This window comes from Morone saxatilis, unplaced genomic scaffold, assembly GCF_004916995.1.
Source record: "Morone saxatilis isolate NCDOM2014 unplaced genomic scaffold, NCSU_SB_2.0 Contig1, whole genome shotgun sequence".
In the NCBI taxonomy this organism is placed as follows: domain Eukaryota; kingdom Metazoa; phylum Chordata; class Actinopteri; family Moronidae; genus Morone; species Morone saxatilis.
Genome location: NW_023339651.1, coordinates 21,457,188 through 21,464,568, shown reverse-complemented (window position 1 = coordinate 21,464,568; position 7,381 = coordinate 21,457,188).

The window sequence follows — 7,381 nt, the reverse complement described above, 5'->3', positions numbered from 1 at the left end:
AATTTAAATTAACAAATTTCCCCTCGGGAATCAATAAAGTATTTCTGATTCTGATTCTGATTCTAAAAAAGGTCCAGAAAGCTTCCTACATTTATCTGATATTATTCCCACAATGGCCTAAATGTTTGACCCTTATTACCCCATTAGGTAAATATATAACAAAGAAGCATTAACATGACTAAAATCATCAGAATGTTAAACAGCATATGAAACCCTCTTAACTGGAATATTGGAGGCAGAGACAGACAATTCTGGTAACTTTCCAACCGACAGCACTGTTCTCCAGTGGTCCCCAACCTTTTTTCTGATGTACCCCTATATCAACACCACCAATCATGTTCCAAATGTGTTCAATTGAATTGATTTTAAATTGGATTAACACTAATGACTATATAAAAGTGGATGCTGTTGGAATTGTTTTGTCAGTGTTTTGGTTTGTTAAACTTTGCATTCATACTATTTGTGGCACAAGCTGGATGTTTCAATCATATATAAATATTTTGATAACTTTATTTAGTATTCTTGGCTATTTCAAACACGCATCTGTTACATAAAGCTATTTTTACTTTTTATAAATTTTTTTCTCAATCGAATTTATACATTACATTTTATACCGAATTTAGCTATTACTTTGAACTATTTCAATCATATATTATTTTTTTGCTAACTTTTTCCAACTATATATTTAGTGTTCTTGGCTATTCCAACCATGTACCTGTTACCATTAGCTATGTTAACTGTTCTACTTCTGCTCTACTTCTCTGCTCACTTACTAACTAGTTTTCACTGCACTGCACTGAAAACTGACAATCACTCCCACTTTATGCAGTAATGTGCCAGTTGTGTGTACGTGAGAAACCTAGGCAGGGTTTGAACAAAACTATTTTCTGTCAGGTATAAAACTATGAGTTTTTCAGAGTGCCTCTGAGGAAAGATTGTGTATGGAGATTCCCATTTGTACGATTAATGGTGTCTAATAACGCTAAACACAAAGTAGAGCTGAGGCTGATGGGAATATGATTAGGTTTGCAGGTATTTAGTCACCCATACCAAAATATGGGACACGCTGAAATTTTTCAATGAATGATCACAAAAGTTATTAGAAATCATCCTGAATGGGGCATGAATGCACCAGATTACATGGCAATCCATCCTTAGCTGAGATATTTCATTCTGGACCAAACTGGTGCACCAACAGCCAGCCAGTACTGATCGGGGGTGGCTGTGGCTCAGAGGTAGAGTGGGTTCACCACTAATCAGAAGGTTGTTGGTTCCATTCCCGGCTCCTCCTGCTGCAAGTTGAAGTATTTTTGAGCAAGATACTGAACCCCAAATTGCTCCTGATGCTGTGCTACAAAAGTGCAGTCCCTCGAACCACGCTGCTAAACACATTTAAAGAATGGCCCTGGAGGCTTTATAACTATGTTAGCAATAAAACAAGAAGACAACTTTTTCCCAGCTGGGTAGACCTTGGAAACCTACATCTTGTTGGTAGTTTCTCTGACACACTTGGATCAGGAGGGTATGCAAGGGCATTGCAATTAGCAACTACACTGCTAAATGCCACTAAATCCTACACACTGGCTGTTGCTCATTTAATAATTTTACTCTTGTTGGAGTGAATTCATTTGGCTGTGATGTCCTTAAGGCAGGGCACATTCCAATAAAGTATGTCAAAGAGAAATCCCCCCACATAACAGTGGAATTATTCTCCGCACAGTCCTCTAAAAATGTTCCAAAAATAACATATATCAATAGTCTTCATCTTATCAGCAGCACATGACAGTGACTGGCTGATAAAAAAGCATTTTGGCTTTGTGTGTCGGTGAACTGACACATGGGCTGGTTGTAGTTCGACGTAGGAAATCCACCTAAGTTTTTGTGTCTACATAAAAAACACACTGCACAGTACTGGTTCACTCCAGGAAATAGTATTGTTTTGTCTGGGAGCTGAAGCTCTGAGCCTGCTTGTTGTGCTGCTGATGGAGGAATTTGAGAATTTGAGACTCATATTATACCGTACAAATTTAAGTGCCACCCTGTAGTAAGGCCCCTTGGGGGGGGTTAAAGGGTTAATGAAGTTTTAACTAATGGCTAAAGTACCAGTTTGTAGAACAGGGGTATTGCAAATCTCCAATTAATTTATTATTTAATCAACTTTAACCAGCTTTGATGCTATTATGCAGTTGCACTGTTTGTGTATGTGTCATCTGTAGTTACATATGCAGTTTAATACTATATGTCACAGAATGTGTCCGTAAGTGATAATTTAATACTGCATTCTTTGGGAATTTTGGAAAGTTTTGGTGGGTCATATGTGGCCTGTGGGCCGCCATTTGAAGACCCTTGGTGTAGGATTTAGTGGCATCTAGCAGTGAAGTTGCAGATCGCTTTGTAGGACAAACTACAGTAAAAAGGCCCTATCTAGAGCCAAAACAAAACACAACAATTCTTATTATCAGGTGATTATACATTAAAACATACCTATAAATGTTATATTCAATTTCTGCCCACTAAATATTACATACAGGAGCTTGTTAATAAATCATAAATTATATACTAAAACTCAGCTGCTCAATTAAGAATGAGAAAGAACCTGGTGTTGTCCTTTCATAAAGGCTACGTATTAGACAGTGGTAGCAAAATGTGCCTTGAAAACAAGACTGGTTCATCTACTTCCTGAACATGATTATAAGGTCGAGTGTGTAGGAGGAATCTAATTGGCAGAAATGGAATATAATATTCATAGGTATGTTTTCATTAGTGTATAATCACCTGAATAAAAGGATGCTAGTCAAACCACTAGATGCCACTAAATCCTACACACTGGATCTTCAATAAAACCTCAGATAAGCATTGTAGCTACGGTGCAGAGCTTTCCACATGCAGAAACCCACTCTGCTCAAGTTCCACAGTGAACAGACTAGATGCCTTCTGTAGCAGTGAACTAGTAGGACGTTCAGCCTCCTCAAGACCTTGAACTCCTCACTTTGTTGCTTATGCAGATTATTTGCATAGACAGTATGTAAATTAACTGTGAGTCAGTAGATGGGACATTTATGAGGAATACACTCTTATGGTCTGCACAGGCTCTGTTTGAGACTCGGATGTGCTGTCTGTTCATCCAGGAAAAGTTATGTTCATGTCATACAGAAAATTGACTTTTTTCTTTTGTTAATATGTGAGTTTATGTGAGTATCAGTTTTAGAAAAAAGTTATGCATATGCAGACTTTTTAAAGTCAAAAATCTGTTTCTCTTCTTGTTCCTGCAGTTAGATGTTTGATATCACCAATCATTTTTTATGAGTGTGTCAACAAATCTCTACCAGTGAACTGCCCTTAGTACATGGAACAGGGTACCATAGATTTCAGAATTTTCCTCAGCGCACTAAATGTATTTTTATCCACAGTTGAGATACTGTAATTCTCAAATCCTGACAACCTCTGATGTCTTCTTTTACGAGGAAAACACTAAGAGTGGATTTTCAGTTCCTGCTGGTTCCTGGCCTCAGCAAGTGAGGGGAGTGCCCAGGAATGTCTCCCAGCCGTGGCAAATATTTGGCCTGCCAGAGCTGTGAGAGGGCAGCACTTAAAAAGAGGAAAGAAATGAGGGATCCTCTCATCCACACAGCTGTGGAGGTGGAAAAAATGCTCGTACCTAACACACACTAGGCTTGACTTACTCTGGTGTGTGTTTGTGCAGATAACCCATCAGCATGTGTGTGTGAAGAGCAGACAGCAGAGCAGAGGGTCCAGGTTGACTGCTGTTTTCTTTGAACATGACTATGTCTATTCAATCACCTCTGTGAAAAATACTCCACTACTCTTTTTAACCTTAGCAGAGACCTGTTGAGCTGACACGCTGCTGCTTTATTAACAAAGTGCCTCACATTTATACACTGGAGCCTGAGAGCTGCCTAGTATAACCACAGCCTCTTTCTGTGGGCCACTAGAAGCTTATGCCTTCACTTGTATTAGAAAATATCATTGATAGAATCACTTTGTGGTGGCGGAAGCACTGAGCTCCAATTTGCTTAAATAGTGTAGCTCCTCCTCAGGGGACACCCTTCCACTTTTTTACTCAGTGTTAATGTCATTTGAACCTTTAAATTTAAATTCCAAATCCATTTTTACACCTTTTTCTGTTAGCTCTCTATAAGCACAACCAATCCGACCAATACCGAATATTTAAAGCTGATAAAAAGGAGAAGGTGGCAATTCTTTATATTTTCCTTACCTGTCTTACTGTAATAACTTCCTCAAACAAACCAAAACCAATAACATGCGAGGCTGTCTCTCAATACTTTGTGACTTCTCTACCCTGTCTATGGCTCCCATCAAAATATAAATGTCTTTTGAAGAACACCTTTTAATGTCAATGGCCGTTCATGACAGGCTAACTATTATTATACTATTATCTGATCAACACTATTATCTGATTAAGACCCTCTCTTATCATCTATGGACATTAAACGCTTTTCATGCCAAATTTCCCCCCCCAAAAAAACCAAACAAAAACTAAAAATAGATATAGACAACAAACATACAAACATAACATATGTGTGTATCTGCAGAGACCCTGCAGCCCTCTGCCTGAAGTTTCTTATTTTGTTGTGTGCAGGACATTTCTGGAGGTCCAGCTTTGGGCAGCGCACAGGGTCTGAGGTTGAGACTCTATAAAAACGTAGAACCAGGTTACATCACTGTCTCTGTCTATAACAAGCTGTAAGTCTGTATGTCAGTATGTGTTTGATGAGGGCAGACAGGATGGAGCGTGTGTTTCAGCTGCATTCACAGAAAATCCTGAAATATGCCACCTTCCTGCAGGGTTGGTCGGAGGTGTAGCCATGTTCATTTGTGAAACAATCAGATTACACTGCTTTATTCTCACTAATGTTGCTCCTTCTCCTCATTTCCTTCTCTGTGTAGCTCGAACAAAGGTGTTCTCGCTGGCTCGAATAGTTTCCAATGGCAAATTCTCAGATGGTTCTGTGTAACAAAGCACCTGGCACAGTCAGGAAAGTGCATGGTTAATAAACATAAAAAGTCATGTATCATGTATCCAATTTAAAGAAAGGAGCTGAGGGCAACTTCTAAGGATATCTGTCATTTCTTAAATGTATAATATAATATAGTAAATGATAACAGTTCTTGTTGTTGCCTCCACTTCCGTCTGATTAAATAACATTTCAGCAGCTGCTGATACAGAGACGAAGGTGAATTATTTTTGCTGGAGTATTTAGCTTTTCAATATTACCCATTCTACACTGACTGTAATAATATCGCGTCTGGTCTGAATCCAATTAAATCTGCTTCCATAACAAGAAAGCCTCCAACCTGGAACATTAATCCAGCCCATGTGTAAGGCAGATAGGTGTGACTACACAACACATACTGTAGGTTTCTTGGAAGAATAACAGTTTGGATAAAAGACAGCTGTGCTCATATTTAAAAGGTGGTCAGATCACTTTCCACTAGTTTACCCACTTACAACAATCATCCCTGAGAGCAGCAGCTAAGAATTAAAACCGTACAGTACCTCTGTCCAACAAAAACATGCAGGATATTCACTCCCTCGTTCCGTTTATCCATCTCATGACCATTACGTAAGGCTCTGTGTTAATAGTAGAAACCAGATCTGAACGATTAAAGAAAATAAACTTGTGGCTTTCACTTAAAAGGTTTTAAATGAATGGTCTGTCAAACAGAAATGCAGCAGGGTGCACCTGTTAATCTCAACTCTGTTGTGCCACAAGCGAGCCAGCCAGTGATAAATGGACGCAGAAATGTCTCAATGCCAGACAACAGACAGGCCTATGAACTATAACTCCTTTAAGTCAACCCTAACATATCACTTTTTTGATCAGCAAGAACCAAACACTGCTTTAACTTATGTAATACATAAAAGGAGGCTGGTATTTCAGGACAATTTTGAGTTGTCAGGAACAATATCAATCTCATGTATGCACTAGATATGTAGCTGGAGTAAGCATGGTTAGTCTACAGTAGCATAAAGACTCGAAGCAGAGGGAAACAGCAAGCCTCGCTCTGTTCAAAACTACACCTACCAACGCTTCTAAAGCTCACTAATTACACATTTTATTTGTTTCATCTGTAGATAAACTGAAAGGTAAATATGTCATTGTGTGGTTTTAAGGGGAGTTACATGCTGGAACAATTTCTTGGCGAGCTTCCTGGAATCTTGTCATCACAGTGAAGTTGCCAGTTTTGATACCATTGTGTCCAGAGAGCGGAGTGAAGCAGTGAGAATTTCCACTGCTCACTCACAGAGATGTTTGTTCGCTCTGCTCACCCGTTCAAAGCCTCTCGGGAGCACTCCACTCAAGTTAAAAAAACAATAGTTCAAAATAAAATAAAAAATAAAAAATATATATTATTATATATATATATATATTCATTTTTAGCTGTATGTACTTGGTTCAAGAGGTGAACAATGACAGGTTGCTACGTGTATGTGCGTCATACTGGGCATACACAGATCAGACACAGACCCACACACAAGCAACATATATTGAGATCATTATAAAGATCAGCCGTATGTGGGATTAGAAATGACACTCCCACTATACCAGAGTATAGTAAGAATTTTTTACTCTGTGAAAAGTGAGTCCAATTTGTTGTCATATTTCTACAGTAACCCAGAAGGAACATACTAAACTGTAGTTTCTCCTACACACTTCACAGCCTGTTCTCATTCCCAGATAAGTGCCTTTTATGTGTTCTAACAAGAACTTTTAAGTATAGTAGTTGTCTTTTTTTAACTTCCTACATAGAGCTATCTGACCGAGAAGCTCAGTTTGTATATGGATCAGTTCATATGTGCTCTATTGCTCAAAGGAATGTTTCCCATGTATCATCCATCACTTTCACAACACCTCCTCCTCATAGTTCTCTGCCATACCCTATCTCTGTGCACAAAACACTGTTACTGAGAATCCCTTCTATTAAAATGCATCCACTGATATGATTCCTTATCACAGCTGCTACAGTATCTTCTAACAAGTTTTAATTACTCCAATACACATGTTTTTATGAAGTATAAATACTGCATGGCTGTATCTCACTATGGTAATGACATGAGTGTGGTCCTGTTCCAGGGTAATCCTTGCATCATCAGTGCAGTTTACTGTACATTGGTGCAGGCAGGATCAGCAGGGCAGAGGAGGTGCTAGGAGGAGATGGAGCTGGAGGGTGTGAGGTTATCTGGAGTCCAGTATGCTCACAGTTTGCTAAACTACTTTGGGTCAGGAATGTTTCATGTTTGTAGCGTTCCTCATGTGCATGTTAAACTAAAGAAGTGCAGTTTTGGCAGAAATACTTGGTTCAAGAGGTGAACAATGACAGGTTGCTACGTGTATGT